We start from the raw sequence: 838 nt of genomic DNA, 5'->3' as shown, positions 1-838 counted from the left end.
TCAAAATAAAAAAAAAAAGGAAAAACTGCAATGCACAGCACTCACTCAGGCAGCAAGTGCAGCACAAGTAAACAGCATCAGGTAGGAGAGATGGTGGGCACCTTGGGCAGGCAGGAGAGCCTGCTCCATACCTTCCTTTCCTGCCCACACTCCCCGTCTGCCTCCTCAGTGCAACTGGCACCTCAATACCACACTGGCGGTGCTCAATGATGCTGTCTCCCCTGGTGACTAAACTACTGGTGTGTAAATAAATGGACTCTGCAGAGCTTTCTGTAGGGACATCTGGTGGAGGACCACACAAATTGCATCCTCATTTAGCAACCTGTTCCCTCTCAAATGCAGGTACATAACTTAGCACATTCCAAAGATATGCCTAAAACTGGAATTTGAGTTTTCTTGTATTTGACATTTGTTTTATTCATGCCAGCAAGGCATTTACTGTACAACCATATTATTCTCCAATGTTCACTCTTATGGAACATGTTTTTTAAAGGTCACCCTCTTTTCTCCACAAAAACAACTAAAAATGTGTTGGGATAATAAATTGTGTTAATTATATGCTGCTAAAGCCTGTGTTAAACACTTAGAAGTGAGTAAATTCTATTTATTGACCAATTATTCAAATTGCCCACTGATTTGGTTGTGATGGAAAACTGTGCAGACTAGTGAGAACAGAGATGTACCTCAAAACAACTAGTGCTGAGCTGAGGACCACACACCCACACTGTACGTGTTTAAGAGGAAAACCTTTCAGGCCAGCTGGTCCCACAGACTGAATGTCCCTTTGTGGGTAGGCCCATGTGTTGCCTGGTCTAGTTGAGAGGTGGTGTCCCTGCCC

Source organism: Apaloderma vittatum, unplaced genomic scaffold (genome assembly GCF_000703405.1).
Source record: "Apaloderma vittatum isolate BGI_N311 unplaced genomic scaffold, ASM70340v1 scaffold4587, whole genome shotgun sequence".
In the NCBI taxonomy this organism is placed as follows: domain Eukaryota; kingdom Metazoa; phylum Chordata; class Aves; order Trogoniformes; family Trogonidae; genus Apaloderma; species Apaloderma vittatum.
The sequence above is the reverse complement of the archived record's forward strand: the minus strand, read 5'-3'. Positions refer to the sequence as shown.